Raw genomic sequence first — 17,888 nt, 5'->3', positions numbered from 1 at the left:
AACATCTGGACCGTTCAGACTGTGCGCTAGGTTTAGATAATAATACCCCCGGTCAGACTCTCAAATTACAAGCCCGTCACTCCTTCACTTAAAAGGCAGCACACATAACTGGCAGCATACATTACAGGGGCTGTCATTAAAGGAACATGAGTTTGCACGAGCTTTTAGAGCTCCTGAAAGGCACTAAAACTTAGAATTGGGCTGGACGTCGAAAGAATTTCAGCAATAAAATTAATGAATAAGTAATGTCTCCATGTTCAGTTTAATTGCTAAACTCCTTACAAATCTAATAAAAGTACAAGATTATAGCCTAGGTGGGTGTGGTTAAAATTATTAAAGGTGCATTTTACCTTATAAGAAATATATAAAAATTAGGTGTTTATTTACTCAGGTTTCAGTACTGGGATGCAGTAGGAAAGTGTGTAAAACATATGCTTGATAAGTTGGAGGTTAATTCCGCTGCATGTCTAAAACCCCTGATGACCAAAGAGACCAAGCTAAAAGAAAATGAATGAATGAATGAATTTACTCAGGCTATTGAAGATGTAGTAAACTTTTTTACTACTTCAGCTAAACATCAAAGATGCATTTTAGATGAAGCCATTGTATTTTATGATTCATAAAATACAAGCCTTAGGTAACACCACTTTGAGAGTAAAAAAAGTCATACTGACAAAACAATATTAATATAGCTCCAAAGTATACATCAAAAACATATTGTATCATTTTGCTTCATAAGATATCAATGTATTATGTGGAGCAACAAGGATTCATTTTATTTTGCTTGTATGGGTTTTGAATCATGAGGTAGTGTGTTCTAATCAAGAAAAATAACATGCAACATTTGTATAAATGCTGAACATTTAAAATCTGATCATGAGCACTGCAAAAAAAGCTAATAAAAATAAAAAATCTATAACATTGCATTAAATCTAAAACAACCAAGTAATTGTAAGTTATTTTGTTTAATTGTTGGTAAATATGGACAAATGGCCAATGCCTGGGTTAAAACATCTAATTAAAAATGAACTGAAGCATTGGATTGGTTATTATTTTACTCCAAAATTTGGGCTTAAACATCCCAGCACATTTTAGATTACTTTTATTTTGAATATTTGTTTGTATATACAGATTTTAATTTTAAAAAATGGTTGGGTCACATCTCAGAAGCATGTATGCCTTCTTTTTTCAAATTTTCTCTCTTTTAAACTCTCAGTTTAATGTTAAATGCTAAAAAATACAAGAACAGTGACATGGCAGAACGGTGGTGCAGTGGGTAGCGAAATCGCCTCACAGCAAGAAGGTCGCTGGTTCAAGCCCAGGCTGGGTCAGTTGGCATTTCTGTGTGGAGTTTGCATGTTCTCCTTGTGTTAGCATGGGTTACCTCCTGGTGCTCCAGTTTCACCCACAAGTCTAAAAACATGTGTGATATACGGAATTGGGTAAGCTAAATTGTCCGTTGTGTGTGTGTTTTTGAATGAGTGTTTGTGGATGTTTCCCAGTGATGGGTTGCAGCTGGAAGGGCATCTGCTGCATAAAACATAGGCAGGATAAGTTGGCTGATCATTCCACAGTGGCGACCCCAGATTAAAAAAGAAACAGCCGAAAAGAGAATGAATAAATGAGTGACATGTATGAAAGTTAGTCAAGAGTTCAAGAGCCCTGGGCCATCCTAATTTAGGACAATAGCAGACACTACAGATGGCCACCGTGCATCCTTCTCCTTCAATTTGTCTTGGAGGTGTGTCTGACAGGCTTCTGAAAAGAGGGTGCTCTCTTCATACTGGAGGTCTTCATTCCCATAGACAGGTCTCCCGGCTCCATGTGCCGATTACCTAAAGAGGATGGCTGAGTGATGACGAAAGGTCGTGACAGAGCGTGAGACTAAGCAGGAGCTGTTCTGCTTCGGCATCAAGATGTGCTACTCGTCAGCTTTCCTCTGAGGGCCCCTGTAGAGAGAGTCAGCAGTGAGCTCACACTTATATACTCCGTCCACTTTTATTAAGCCCAAGGCATTAATGAACCACGCATTCCAAGAAAAGCAGACAAACATTTTGTGGAAACTTGTCGCAAAAGCCGTGATGTCATATATGATATATGAAGATGGATTCTGGAATCCTCTCCAAGAACTGGATCACAAAGTATCACAGCAGAGCGTCGGCCATCGTTTGCTCGGCCTTGTTGGATTTACAACCGTCTTTCATCATTTTTACAGACACTGTTCAGACACTGCCAGCATGCTTTTATTTCACCATATGGCTCTTAAGCAAACACATATACCCACACACCAACAGACAACTCCACCCCACACAACACAAACCTTTCAAGACGCTCACATGTGTTTTTTTACAACATTAAATCCTTGGCAAATAGCCTCTCAGTCTGGTATTTGTCTGTGAATGAGGTCATAGGGAATACCGCTGTGATGTATCTTCATTATGGCACGGATGTGTGCCCTACCATCTCATTGATAGCAAAAAGTGGACTTCCTGTTGAATAATAGCTCTCCCTTCAACCCTATTAAAAATCACCACAGATGCAGAATGAACAAGAGCTAGAATGGAGAAAAGCAGGGAGTAAATCAGAGTCCGTGTGTGAAGAGAGAAAGAAAAGGAGGCTTGTTTTCCACTCCACTGGAAGTTGTTCCACTAAAATCTATTCTTTAAAGAGTGCTTCACTTTTATGGTCTTCTCAGACGCCGTATACCCCCCTTTGAACCTGGTTCCCCCAATGTTCCTACAGCAGATATCCACTACAAGGGGCCGTCTCTCCCTCTCTCCACACATAGCCCGTCTCTTAAACCCCAGTGGATGGAATGATGCCAGCTCCTGGAGAACTTCCCCCACTGTTGCCCTGCTAATGATCTTAATAACTGGGGTCTTCAAGTAATGGCAACTTCCTTTCACTTTATAGAAAGTTTTAATTTAGCATCAGTTTTAAACACATGTACAATGATGATTATAACCAATCTGTGGCTAAGAATCATGTGAGTTACACACTTCCGCCAGGATTTTCACACACAAAAAATGGATCTTAAATACTATTGAATCATCATGGTGTCTTTGGGCGGGCCTCTTAAGAAAATGATGGCTGCACACAGTTCCTTTGTGGTTGAACTGAATTCATGCCATAAGCTTGGCAAGGATAAAATGGGCACTGACTTAAATGCCATGAACCTTGCCTGAACTGGAACTCCAGGCCAGTTGTAATCTTTAGAGGGAAGAATTATGGGAGAACAGTTGTTTCGTCATTAATCCATGGTATTTTCCGCTGGGCAATAAGAGTCAATTATTGAAGCTTTTGAGCAAGATGCTCATAAAAGGTGCAGATGCTGGGGAACATGGCCAGTGTGCCAATGAAACAGAATACACCAACATCATGCCCTACACAACCTATTAGAAGAAGATCAATAGGTTCAGGCACAGAGTATAAAAAGCATAATATTAAAATAACAGTTTAAACAAAAAGATGAATATTGCATCAGCTTTTGCTTACATTTATGACATTAGCCACATAAACCCTGTAAAGCTGAAGGATTGACAACTATACAGTACATTTAATGAGTGATTTTTTTTTTCTAAAATATTATTTTAAGACATTACGGAACATGACTCATTACCTAACTTGTGACGATTAACACCTTGGTAACCGCAGCAATGCTCTGGCTTTTAGCATGTTTAGTGTAGCATACACTATTTAAAAAATAGATATTACAGCATTGGGGCGGTAAGTGGTTAGTACAGTTGCCTTACAACAAGAAGGTCCACTGTGTACAACAATTGGCAGAGAAAATGCTGGTTCGGTGCAGTGACGGCCCCTGATAAAGCAGGTAATAAGCTAAAGGAAAGTGAGTATTACAGCACCCAAAGGCATGGAATTGTCCTTAATTTTAACTAAACCATGTTTGGAAGGCTGCTTTGAAGATTGATCTCTAGATGTCTTTTCATGAGAAAGAGTTTTAGGGTTTGGCCCTGTTCTTAGTTGCTGCTTTAGCTAGGCAGATCTAGCAACCCCAAGAAGTGTCTTCTTTCATTCATTCATTCATTCATTCGTTCATTCATTCATTCATTTATTCATTCATTCATTCATTTTCCTTCGGCTTAGTCCCTTATTTATCAGGGGTTGCCACCGCGGAATAAACTCCCAACTATTACGGCATATGTTTTACGCAGAGGATCTCTTCGGGCTGCAACCCAGAACTAGGAAAAACCCATACACTCTATCATTCATACACACACTCATACACTACGGCCAGTTTAGTTAATCCAATTCACTTATAGCACTCGGAGGAAAGCCACACGAACACGGGGAGAACATGCAAACTCCTTACAGAAATGCCAACTGACTCAGCCAGGACTCAAACCAGCGATCTTCTTGTTGTGAGGCTACAGTGCTAATCACTGAGCCACCACACTTCCTGTATCTTTATTGGGGTTTTTTGTTTTGTTTTTGCACTTCGCATATAAACTTAGCAATGTGTTTAAATTTGTCATTGACAACTAGATGTCGAATTCTATACAGACAGAAGAGAAGTTTTTGCACACGTGTTTGCCACTACTGTAAATGACAGAAAATGATCAAGCATTAAAAGGTCAACTGACAAGCAAATTTAGTAGCAGTGTGTATGTAACTATTCATTCTCAAATGGAGAAATGGTGATGATGTTGTTTTATAATTATGATGAATGAGCTGAAACACATTAAGCCTAAAAAAAGACAGAACCTCGAAGTTGTCATGAAAGTGGTTCATTTAAATCAATGTACTGCCACAGCAGTACATTACAGCAAAGCAAACTATTATTCACTGTCTGCTAATCTTTCCCTCCAGTAAGCTGCGAACTGCTGACTGGCTCAATGAGTCAGTTACTTGACCTTATGAATGAATCATTCAGACATGTTCTGTGAACTGAATCATTTGATTCACTGAAAACTGAACTTAATTCTCAGAGCCTAAAAATAATGGATTAACATTCACAGAGTGATCTTTTTCTTACAAAATGCTTTCTTACAGATACAAAAGACTTCCAACGTGGTACATATGGACCAATTTATTTTTACTTTTTAAAGTATTATCTTCAACTGCACACTGCTCCTGGGGCAGAAACCGCAATAATGGGGGCCAGATGGCAGCAGTACGGGAGGCCACAGAACATTAAAAAGCTATCTATGTCCCATATGAAAGTAACCATCAACAAGTGCAGTCGTAAGCAGAGAATACAACTGATTAGGTTAGACAAGCATGAAGACTTACAAATCTCTTTAGTTTACGAGCTCCCTGATGCGTCAGAAGGCTAATGAAGACTTTGGTCCCTTTGAGTTTTTCCTTTATCACACACACACATGTTCCAGGAAATCAGTCCAATGGTGACCTAACACCAGCCTCCGATAGCTGCTCTTCTGCCCAGTTCTATAAAGCTCTGGATTTACTAGTCCATTAAGTTGAAAAAGATTCATGATGCACTTCTAAGAGCCTTGTTGATCCTTGGAAGAAAGTATAATTACAAAGTTGCACATTTAAATGAATCATTTAATCAACGCAAACTAAATAATACACCCAGAGACTAAAAACAAACCAGATTTGTGATTTTTTTTTTTTTTTTTGTAACTAAGACAACAACCCGGGAACAACTACAAAACACAGTTTTAAAAGTGTGTTACATAATGCTGAACTGGAAAAGAAGAGGCCAACTTGACCCTATATTTGTAAAGTCATGCTCAGCAGAAATTATATGTATTTGTATCTACAGCCTGCCATTATAGATACTGATTTGCCTCACTGTGTGTGAAGGTCAACAGAACATGGAGGAAGATGAAGTAAATATCCACAGGGAGAAGCAATGGAATTGAAGTTGTTTGTTGAAGAAGTGCTGAGGAGCTTTTTCCAGCTGTTTTGTGGTCAGCTCAGCTATTCCCCTCACAACCCCTTTATTCATTTATATATTTTCCATATGGAAATATTCAGAGATTAATGTACATACACGCACATTACAGTCCAGCAGTTAGCCGATTTCTGAAGAATCTTTCAGGAAAGTGAAAACTCCAGTTGGCACAATATTTACTCATGTCATCTATGGAATGTGTTCAGTATATGCTTAAGTATATGAAAGCACAGATCAGCATTTCAGTTTACATTTTGATCAGTCCAATAATCAGTAGCAGTTGTACTAGTCATCTCTTAACCTGTAGGGGTACCTCATCTTTCTCAGTCAGTCTTTCCTGGCAGAGCTTCATAATGACACTCTTCTGCTGAGGGTATCTACATAGCACAAAACAATCCTACATGGTGGGGGGCATTTTGTCTTCCATTACTAAGAGTTTGAGCAATTCAGGCTTCATTCAAGACATGCCAAAATGATTATGCTCTGATTATTCCCCACTGATCACAAATGGAAACAAAACCTCTGCGGTGAGCAAGAAGAGATCATGATCCTCAAACAAAAAGAAAAAAGTAAACAATTAAATAAAGAAATAAACAAATGCACTCCTTCCCTATTGTGTAATTTAGTTTATTCCCAAAGCACTAGTACATATTAGTGAGATCAGAGGATGTTTGTGTGTAGAAGAAACCACCACCTCTAATGAGCCACACATGTGGATTTGAATAAATAGCTCCGTGCGGGTGCTCTTTTTTTCCTTATTCGTTAATCCATGATGATTTATTGGGCTGCTTGTAAGGAGTCATCAAAACTTCCAAAACCCATGTTTATGGGTCCTTTTGTTTGCTACTCTCAGTTTAGTGTGCAGATAATTTGAGACCTGAGGCACAAACTGGCCAACTGTGGAGAATATGCATAACATCACACAAATCAGGGGTGCCCAAACTTTTTCTTAAAGCGGGCCAAAAACCAACTCAGAGAGCTGTAGGCCAAATAAACCGCTTGTGAGCTCAAAGCTTCAGAATGGGGCAGAAAGGTGATTTAAGTGACTTTGAACGTGGCATGGTCATACCAATTGAGCATTGTGTTAATGCCACAGCCTGTCTGAGTATTGTTGCTGACCATGTCTTTCCCTTTATGACCACAGTGTGCCCATCTTATGATGGCTACTTCCAGCAGGATAATGCGCTATGTCGTAAAGCACAAATCACCTCAGAGTGGTTTCTTGAACATGACAATGAGTTCACTGTACTCAAATGGCCTCCACAGTCCCCAGGTCTCAATCCAATAGAGCACCTTTGGGATGTGGAGGAATGGGAGATTCATATCATGGATGTTTAGCTAACAAATCTGCAGCAACTGCGTGATGCTATCATGTCAATATGGACCAAAATCTCTTAGAAATATTTCCAGTACCTTGTTGAATTGCTGCCATGAAGGATTAAGGCAGTTCTGAAGGTAAAAGGGGGTCCAACTTGGTACTAGTAATGTGTACCTAAAAATTGGCCGGTGAGTGTACAGTACATACAGTATATTAATGTATGTAAAATTGCATACATTTAAATTAAATGATCTACTTGTATCTAAATAAGAGTTTAGATGCAAAATCCTTTAAATGCTATCTGAAATTTTCTTCTAAAATGAGCATTTTTTTATAATACTCCTATGTGTAGGTTCAGCGATTTCACTTTTATGACAAAGGATAAGCCCTTTCATTGTGTTTAAAATGAGGCTGAGAAAATGTTCATTTTCGATGGAAATTTCAGACGGTACTTAGAGGTTTTTGCATCTGAACTCTTCATTTGTAAACAATTTTTTTTTCATAATTTTGTAAGTCTTATCCTGTCAAGTGATCAGTTACCAGCATTACATTCATTCATTCATTTTCTTGTCGGCTTATTCCCTTTATTAAATCCGGGGTCACCACAGCGGAATGAACCGCCAACTTATCCAGCAAGTTTTTACGCAGCGGATGCCCTTCCAGCCGCAACCCATCTCTGGGAAACATCCACACACATTCACACACACATACACTACGGACAATTTAGCCTACCCAATTCACCTGTACCGCATGTCTTTGGACTGTGGGGGTAACCGGAGCACCCGGAGAAAACCTACGCGATGGCAGGGACAACATGCAAACTCCACACAGAAACGCCAACTGAGCCGAGGTTCGAACCAGCGACCTTCTTGCTGTGAGGCAATAGCACTACCTACTGCGCCACTGCCTCGCCACCAGCATTACACCCTATGTTAAATAAACTGAAGATATAAATGGGCTATTCTGGCTTATATTTCTCTTTTTAAAGCTTCCCTGTAAATACTTGAGTGTTTGTGTAGGATTAAACTAAGTGGCTGTGCAGGTTTTTGAGTTATTAGTGAGTGAGAAGCACAGCAGGAGCAGCAGCCAAAGACTGCAGTCCTCTGTACACACAGACCCGGGAGGATTCATGTGTGGATACATGGCTCTGTCAGAATGAGCACTTGAGAACAGTCTGCTAAAAGACTGAGAGACAGTGAGAATCATCTAGGTCCATTGGACCAGTTTAAAGCATGCCATCTAAAAAAAAAAAAAAAAAAAAAAAATAGGAAAGTAGCAAACAGAAAGCGTGAAGCTGACAGAAAGAGGAGAGAGAAAAATGAGAGAGACAGAGCAACAGCTACCAACACAAACATGGATAAGACCGTAAATGATGATCTGTCTGGCAGGAAGGATATTTTCCGTGTTTTTGCACACAAGAGGGCCCTCTGTGCTCAATTAATCACCCTAGACTATAAAAAAGGAGAGGGAAAATGCAGCAAATCGTAGCAAATATTTTTTTTGATTATACATGTCTGTTTATTAGTGTTCTTGCTGAACTATGTTAATTAGAAGTATTTTGAGTTCAGTTCAGTAAATTAAGCATCTGGTAGCACTAATGTCTTGTTGTCATAAATTATACACAAATGTATCTTATTTTGGCTGCACAGGCTCAGTGGTTACTTAGCACTGTCACCTCACAGCAAGAAGGTTGCTGGTTCAATTTCTGGCTGGGCCAGTTGACATTTCTGTATCATTTTCTGTATTCTGTGTGTGTGGATGTTTTCCAATGCAGGGTTGCAGCTGGAAGGACAACCGATGTGTAAAACATGCTGTAATAGTTAACAGTTCATTCCGCTGTGGTGACCCCTGATAAATAAGGATCTAATGATAAAATGAATGAATCTCATTTATTTTATTAGATTTGTAAATAACAATTTAATCCATTACATTTAATAGATTTTTTAAATGTTACACTGATACATTATAGCAAAAATAAAGCCATTAGATTATATTATTTAATCTGAATATAATGATCCTTATTTTCATTTAAATTTTCCCATTCATGAATGCTGCAGCAAAGCTATAAAACTATTCACTCAGTGATTTGCACTCTGTCTGTTGATATCTTTTTTCTTAGCCTTATTCTGTTTCTAATTATAAATAGTTATATGTCTTATTTTTATTTATAACAAACCAAATCTTTCAACAAGTATTTGACATAAACTGTATACATTTCAAGTTTCTAAAGCCCATTCATAAAGAGAGCGATATGGAAGACAAATGAGAAAGAAAGACTAAGGTGAAAAACAGCTTTCAAAGGAAAACATGGAGAGTAAGATAAAGTAGACAGAACATTCTATAACACTTTATTTCAATGATAAGAAAGGATTAATGTTGTGAAATTAGCACAAGGTGTTGAAACATTGATTTGTTTTTCAGGATTCATTGGTTTTGCCAGGAAAACGGATTTGTGTTAAATTGAAACGAGTCCTAAAAGATAAACACTGGGCAACTATTTGGTGCTTTGAAGTATAGTCTGTGGTGAAATGTGGGGGCCAGGTCTGAAAAGTGTTGTAACGGATAACATAAATCATCCACATCATAACATGCTGAAAATAGTCTCTCTTAAGCTTGCTCCGAGTTCACCATCAGGGTCAGAAACTCAACAAAATAAACAAAAAGCCCCCCAAATTAAAGATAATGAGGCAACCCCCATGCACTAAATTAAAAATAAGTAAAATTTTTGCAACTCTTGCAATTAAAGCAACACAAAATGATTTTTAATTTTGTATCATTTGTATCTCATTACATTATGCATTTGTTTCTCATTAAAATATACATTCCAGCTTCAGTGACCGAAAATGTCAAATTGACAGGTTTCAGTCAGTTTTTTGATCAATAAATGTGCTTCCTCCAAACATTAGTAATAACCAAAGTTTCTCTCTGTAATCTCAAGGACACTGACTTGTGTGAGCTGATGGGGATAAGCCAACCCATAAATAAGCTCCAAAATATTTGCAAAGAGGTAGCTAACACATGTTACTGTGAGCTATTAGATAGCCCCGTATCATTTACATGCACTCATGTGATCTCTTGCGTATATGCTCCTTCTCTGACTGCTGATTCAATGCAGGACTAGGAGATCAAACCTCATATCTGATGAGAATTTAGTCATATATTGCACTGCAAACACTCTCAGAAATAATAGTACAAAATAGGACACAGTTTTTTTCAATTCACCTTTATTTGTATTGCGCTTTTACAATGTTGAATGTGTCAAAGCAGCTTCACATAAAAGATCATAGTAAATTGAAACAGTGTAGTTCATTTTTTAAAGTTTAAGGTCTGTTCAGTTTAGCTAAGTTCGGTGTGATTTAATAATCACTACTGAGAGTCCAAACACTGAAGAGCAATCCATCGATGCGCCGCTCCACAGATCCCAAACCATTCAAGCTAGTGGCGACAGTGGCGAGGAAAAAACTTCACTAGTTGGCGAAAGTGCAGAAAAAAACCTCGAGAGAACAAGGCACGATCATTTCTCCACTTGCCAAGGTCTTGTGCAGAGCTGCAGTCCAAGTGCCGGAGGCGAGTAAACAGATTTGGACCTTAAAAGTACAAATTAGTACCAAAAAAGTACAAATGTATGCCTCATGGTGTCTTAAAGGGTCATGAAACCCCTTTCTTTTGGTTCAAGTCCACCTCAGAATTAAAAAAAAAAAACTGCTCAGAGATGGGTGTGGAGTGCTACGAGCAGAGGGTGGAGTGTGCGTGGCCAGCAGAGCAGGGTAAAAAGAGGGGAGCAAACAACTGTCAGTTGGCTCACAAAATGAAACCTTGAGATCCATGATCTGATAGTTGAGAAAGTTAAAATGCAAAGAAATAAGCAATAAGTAATTTAATGTCCTGCTACATTTTTTATTTATAATTTAATATACACATAACCACAATTTGTTCTATCATTATAAAGATAATCGTGTTTATATAAACAATATAAATGTCTCCTCCTCAATCCCCGGGTCTAAATGCAGACACAGTGGAGATTGCCATGTCTATTTCAACCATTAACCCTGCTGGTAATCTGGAGATTTTAAACATAGGCAAACACAGCAACACGGATATAGGTGATATTTCTGAATGGTAACGAACTTAACTGACAAAAGACAAAGTCTGCCATTCTTCAATTCTCGTACAGCTCTCCTGACAAAAATACTAGCTACAAACCAACAGCTTTTCTGTATCGGCCCTGATAGCATCGCGGGAAAAAACATGCAAAAAAAAAAAACATGGATCATGGAAACAAACACAACCTTCATGAATGGCTAAATACTCATGCACGGATGCTGTCTCAGCCACTTATTGGGTCTCACAGCTTGGCAGGTCTGCCGTGCCTTCAGAAAGCATGTGCTCTCATTAATAATTAAACAGGATCTTCTGATTGGATAAGAAACTTCGCTATGAAATAATAATGAGAAACCGACGCACCATCACTCCACTAGTCACTGATTTTGAACCCACCCCAATAATTATTTGAAACCCGGAAGATGAAATTAGCTGACAACTGCTTAAAATTATCCAGTTTTCCTCACAAGTAAAGCTGACAGGTGCTAACATAGTCTTAACTAATGCTCAACACACACAAATCTGTTAAAATATCAAAAAAGGTACTCCATGGTGTCCTGAACCTTTAAAAATAAGTACCCTAAGGTAATAATGTGGACCTGTTAGGTACAAAGGTGTACCTTTTGAAAAGGTACCGCCCCAGTGACAGGTTTTGTACCTTATTTTCTTAATTATTATCATTGTATTATTAATGTACTTCGTGCAGGCTTCATTATGCATTTAAAATAATTTATTTTGTTATTTCTATTTTGTGTTGGTGAAAGGCTAATTACTGTACACGTTTTGAGTCATGCAGTCAATAATCTCCCTCTGACTAAAACAGTGATGTCAGGATTGCAATGTTAAAAGAGGCAGTTATGAAATACCGATGAGTCCATTTTAACTGGCGTGGGCACACAAACCTGCTTCTCTTTCCAAAGCCTGTTAAAGGCCATAAAATCAGCATAAAAATCAGAGGAGAGGGAAAGAGCACATGTATAAACACGCTTCACTTCTCATTATAGCCGAGTGTTGCAGCACGCTCCTAAGGTGTGCAAAATATTCAAACAGTGGAAATGTTTAGAGCATCCAGATCCTCATTTAACGCTGGGAGGAGGATCACACATGCCTTCCATATGCAGTAAGTGTTGGGAGCAGTCAAGCAGTTGGAGGAGACCCGCGCTGGGCCAACAGTGGACCCACACTGGGCTTTCACTGCTGCAGTAATGCTTGGATGCTGCTCAACAGGAATAGCTGTGGTAGCGTTAAACCTCCGCACATCTGCCAGGAACTCTGCCGCAGAAGCAGCCCTGTCTCACTCTGTCTGAGGTCCATAAATGCCCTCATTGTGCCCAACACACTGCCAGAGTCAGGCGGATCACGCCACACCGTGTTCTACCATGCTGTGACAGAGAAGAGCCGTATTCCCAGCATAGAGCCGCTAAAAAAACGGCAGATGTTTACATAGTGTTAGTCTGGGACTAGTCACTTAAGTTCTCAGGAAAAATTAGCCCTAGTGTCTGGCAGAATGAACATTTTATGTCAGCGTGAGATTGGTAAAGGGAAAATTAAAGGAGAAACAGACATTTTTGTGTTGATTTAAATTGAGTTGATGAGGAATTCTTCATAGCTGTTTTTGAGGTTTGGACTTAATATTAGACAGTTCAAAGGGAAAACGGTTTGTTTGATTGGTTGTTTATATACAGAACAGTGTGTTTTGGGGCCTAAAGGCATTTCGATAACAGATTTCAAAGTGCAATTAATTGGGAAATAAAACATTATCTTCTGTGTAAATTAAAAAATTAGATTTTTGCAAAGTGACAATTTAGACTGCGGCCTGCACGGTGGCGCAGTGAGTAGCACGTTCCCCTCACAGCTAGAAGGTAGCTGCTTCCAGCCTTGGCTGGACCAGTTGGCATTTCTGTGTGGAGTTTGCATGTTCGCCCTTTGCTCACATGGGTTTCCTCCGTGTCCTCCGGTTTCCCTTACAAGTCCAAAAACATGCGGTACAGGTGAATTGGGTAGGCTAAATTGTCCATAGTGTATGAGTGTGAATGAGTGTGTATGGATGTTTCCCAGTGATGAGTTGCAGTTGGAAGGGCATTCGCTGTGTAAAACATATGCTGGATAAGTTGGTGGTTCATTCCCCTGTGGTGACCACAGATTAATAAAGGGACTAAGCCGAAATGAAAATGACTGAATGACTATTTTGTCATTATGACTATGACTACTGTATTTTCTCACAAATCGAACATTTTACAAAATGCGCTGCATTTTCTCACAACACAACTCGACCCGGCTATGTTTATGGATATTTATACAAGTTTATATAAGGAATAAAGTACATACAGGTTGTTGTTTATACAGAATAAAGCCCTTCAGGCTAGCCTAGATGTACTTTATTTCTTACATAACTTACCTTGGAATGACATGACTGATCACTCAGAGTTAAGTATTGATGGAAACTTTAATAATCTCATTGGATCTCAGTTTGTTGACCTCTAATGGTTGAATGTTTGTTAAGCCCAAAAAATCGTAATGGAATTTGTCCTAAAATACACACAGAAAACCATTCAGATATGCTGGTTTTAATGGTTAAAAGCTGATGGTTTGTGATATTTTCTAGTGTATTTTTGTAGTGGTTGCTATTTCAGCATTGGCAGAAGCCCAGCTTAGGTATTTACGCACATTCATTATTCTTGATTTTATGATCTAACGCTTATTTGCTTATTCATTATGAAAATATTCTTTTATGACTAAACAAACCTCTGGTTCAGCTTAGTGCTCAGAATGATAACACTAGACTAAAAACTCTGAATATATGCTTAGGTTAGACAACAATCGATAATTCAATAAATTGCGATAATGAACATGCACATTATTTATTTATTTTTTAATTAAAAAGGACCTATGATGAAAATTATCATTTGTAACTGTTCGAACAGAACCGTCTGTTTGTATAGTGTGTCCACTGTCATATTGGAGTGATAAACCCGAACCCAAGTCTCTAAAAATGTCTTGACCTTAAAGTGATTTTGAGGCCCTCTGCAACATGATAGGAATGCGGTTTCCTCGCCCACCGAATTGAGTGACAATAAGAACTTTTTGTTTCTATAATAACATGTACACACATGTCCACAGAAAGTGTTTTAGCAAATAAACTGGGATTAAAATATTTGTTACAACTCTGTGATTTTAGTAAGTTTTATAAGTTTAAAATGTTTTTAAAAAGTGCATGTTTATAATAAAAACAGTAAAATTGCTATGTAATTCTCAACCGCTGTAATCACCACAGCTGCATGGTGTCAGTAAATGCTAATATATATATATATATATATATATATATATATATATATATATATATATATATATATATATATATATATATATATATATATATATATATATATATATATATGTTTGTGTTTGTGTGTGTGTGTGTGTGTGTGTGTACTGCAAACAGCATGTGTGAGACTCATCATTTCAGAAAGGCTTATCATTTCAAATAAGCTCCACCACAAATACATCAAAGAAACTGAATGGATATCTTTAAATAATGAGCTGTATTTCAGCTTTATCCGAGTCACTGACTGCTGTTTATCTCACAGACACAGACAAGCAGACACGCACGGAATGGTGGGCAGGGAGAAGCAGGTCATTTGCATTTAAAGCCACAATCAAAAACAGCTTCAGTATAGTCAGACAGCAAAATGGGCCGATTCTACATTATATAATAAATAATCTGATGGGTATTTTGAGCTGAAACTTTACAGACACATTCTGGAGACACCAAAGTCTTATCTTACATCTTGTAAAAGGTGTAAAATAGGTGCTCCTTAACATTAACATAACTATAATATGGCTTTTCTCACTGTTGATTTTAATGCATTCATTTACATTTACTAATAAGCAGTGCTACCTGCTGTACCTTATTCTCCTTTTGCAATTTACCTTGATTAGTTTACTCTAAACATGTATATACAATAAAGCAAAACACATTTTTTTGTTATCAGTTAAAGTAATCTTTTTTGCAGCTTAGATGAATTCTGTGATATGCTATATTGTGATAAATCTTCAGCAATTAATCACAACAAGAAAATTAGATAACAGCTGAATAGCTATAGGTATTTACACACATGCATTATTCTCGATTCTATGACTTAATTCTTATTCATTATAAAAATACTCAGCATTAAAGTGATTCTTCCATGACTAAACAAACTTCTGGTTCAGGTCAGTGCTCAGAATGATAACACTGGACTTAACCAAGCTGAGTTCTTTCTAATTACACTCCACATTCCTCCCAAATGGGTTGAGAGGTAAAGTGCCAAGGTCATTCTGAGCTTTAAAAAAATATCTGTCATATTTAATAGAAATACAGCTGACAGTGAGCTTGTTTTCAGTTCAACTCTTGCCTTCGTATTTATACATACATATTAAAACACATCAAGGTACTTTCCACGTGCTGCATGGCATATTAATTACTACAGAAAGTAGTAAATAAGTGAATCATTAAATGTTCACTTTTGGACTCTCTGTGGTCAGTACAGAAGTTAGAATAAAATATTACTGAGAACAGTGATAAAAGTGTGACAGAAACACAGATGGCTGTGAGCCTTGTGCCTGTTGCCGTAAACTAAAAATAAAATTCTCTCAGGGATCAGACTTGTCTCTCTTTATGGTTTATAGGAACAATCAGTGATTGCTGGAACAGAGCTTTGGTGTTTTTGTTAGTGCAGTACTACATTAAGCCAACTTTATTTTCTTTTTCTTTTTTTGCACTTTTAAACCATCAGAGTAAAAGCGCGGACAGAAAAGGGCTGACAAATCTACATATAATCAACAAGAGATTCTATCTTGGCGATGATCAGTAGTATTCAGTCTAAGAGTGACATCCCCTAATGACATTAAATCTCTATTTACGTTGCACTGATGGATATTTACACAGTCATTATATACATTCTGCTCTACGAGACTGCAGTTTCGTATATTCGTGCCTTAAGACAGTGAGACAGAATGATGGATGAGGCGTTGAATGAATTAAAGATGGAAAACACACAAACATTTTTCAGCCCAGCATATAAAACCCGCTGTGAATTACAAAATCGGCAAGTATTCCAAGTCTCCAGATGCATGCGCTCATATACATCTGTGTGTCTGTGTATACGTGAGCATCCGCATACATCACCATCACTTCAAATAATTGTCGTAGATTAGTGTAAGATCAAGTTTTAAGTTACTGTATGGTTTGCATGTGCAATTGTGTGTGTGTGTGTGTATGTGTGTTTGTGTGTGTGTGTGTGTGTGTGTGTGTGTGTGTGTGTGTGTGTGTGTGTGTGTAAGTGTGGATTTTGTAATTGATAGAATCCAGCTGAAAACAAAAAAGTGTCTAAGTGACCTAGTTTTTTTGAGATGTGTTTTTATGTATAAAGGGTTAGATCGCCAGTCTAAAATCTCCTCAAAGGAATGCTTTATCTCACATTCCCTAAATCTAAGCCACAGTCCTCCAAGTTTTTCTTTTTTTAAGTCTTCAAAAAGGCAACTTTCTGGCCTCCTCCGGGCATCAATCAGCAGTGAAACATCAGTGAAGCAGGATGCTGAGCTCATGTCTGAGGAAAGACTCTCTCTTATTATCTCTCTCTGCCTTTCCTCCAAATCTGGAAGCATTTTAGCTTTGGATTCTCTCTCGTTCTTATTTATTCTTGCTTGCAGTCACGTGCCCAGGAGGTGAATGTTTCTTATTCTCCAAAAGAAAACGAGTAGCTCTAAGCCCTGATCGTATTTTGAGTCGCTCACCACATGCCTTTAAGTGTTTGCACAATTTGTTTTGTTCTGTGAAACCATCTACATGTGTTCACCATATCAAGTTAATGTTGCCAGATCTGCAAATCAAAAATTGTTGTTGAATTGTTTTTACCTGGAGGTTTTGTAGGTCAAGGGTATATTTGTTCAGTTTTTAGAGATTGTGAAAATAGTTTTCAACAGCTCATTAACCCAAATGCACAAACACTAATATTGCAAGAAATGATCTAATTTCTTAATGTCTGGGATGTTCTTTGAAGCACAAAATGTCTAACTACAAACTATACACTGCTGCTGAGGATATTAATCAATATAATCCTGCAACTAAGATGGTCTTTGACTGGGAAGTTAAGCTCCACTCCCACATTTTTCCAGGGTTTATGTAATAGCGTGATAAACGGAAATGCAGCTGCTGAAAAGGTTGAAAAAAGTAAGGAGAAAAAAAACCTGTGTGAGAGCGAGGGGAGGAGAAAGGGAAAAGACTGTGGTCATGAAGTTTGGGTTCTGATGGCCGGCCAAGAAGATCCCAGCTGTAACACACCTTTATAAATCATTGTATGTCTGTTCTTCTTTAATAATATGTTGAAGGAAAGAAAGCGTCTTTTGTTTTCTTTGAGGCTTTGCAGGTTATCTGAGGTTTTTGAAACCATCATAAGCCTATATTAAAAAAAAAGGTTTCAGATCGGGGGCTTGGCAGTAGCGCTGGGCGACATGGCAAAAATACAGTCTGAATAATTATTTTAAACATTTTAATAATTATTTTAAACATGTTATATTAAACAATAACAATATATATTTCAATACAAATTG

The sequence above is a fragment of the Danio rerio genome, chromosome 7 (assembly GCF_049306965.1).
Source record: "Danio rerio strain Tuebingen ecotype United States chromosome 7, GRCz12tu, whole genome shotgun sequence".
Classification (NCBI taxonomy): domain Eukaryota; kingdom Metazoa; phylum Chordata; class Actinopteri; order Cypriniformes; family Danionidae; genus Danio; species Danio rerio.
This window is presented reverse-complemented; position numbering follows the sequence as displayed.